Here is a 210-nt window from a genome sequence, read left to right on the forward strand (position 1 = left end):
TCTGAAGTAACAGACAGAGAATCAGCACTTTTGAAATAGGGCTGAAACAGAGGGGATTATGGGTAATGCTGCAATGACCTGTTTGGTGTTTCAGCCAATCAGAGACATGTTCTGTATATATATCTGAGACCTATAATATATTGATGAAAGACAGTATGATAGGGGACCTTTAACAAACCTGCAGTGATGTAATTTCCTTTGTCTTCTACT

General features: G+C 38.1%; 1 protein-coding gene across 1 annotated transcript in view; it reads left to right on the top strand.

The window, feature by feature from the left end:
- LOC104956616 (mannosyl-oligosaccharide 1,2-alpha-mannosidase IB-like) overlaps positions 1-210 on the top strand; it is a 6010-nt gene that overhangs the window by 3830 nt on the left and 1970 nt on the right. The window lies entirely within an intron of this gene.

Source organism: Notothenia coriiceps, unplaced genomic scaffold (genome assembly GCF_000735185.1).
Source record: "Notothenia coriiceps isolate Sejong01 unplaced genomic scaffold, NC01 NC01_scaffold00026150, whole genome shotgun sequence".
In the NCBI taxonomy this organism is placed as follows: domain Eukaryota; kingdom Metazoa; phylum Chordata; class Actinopteri; order Perciformes; family Nototheniidae; genus Notothenia; species Notothenia coriiceps.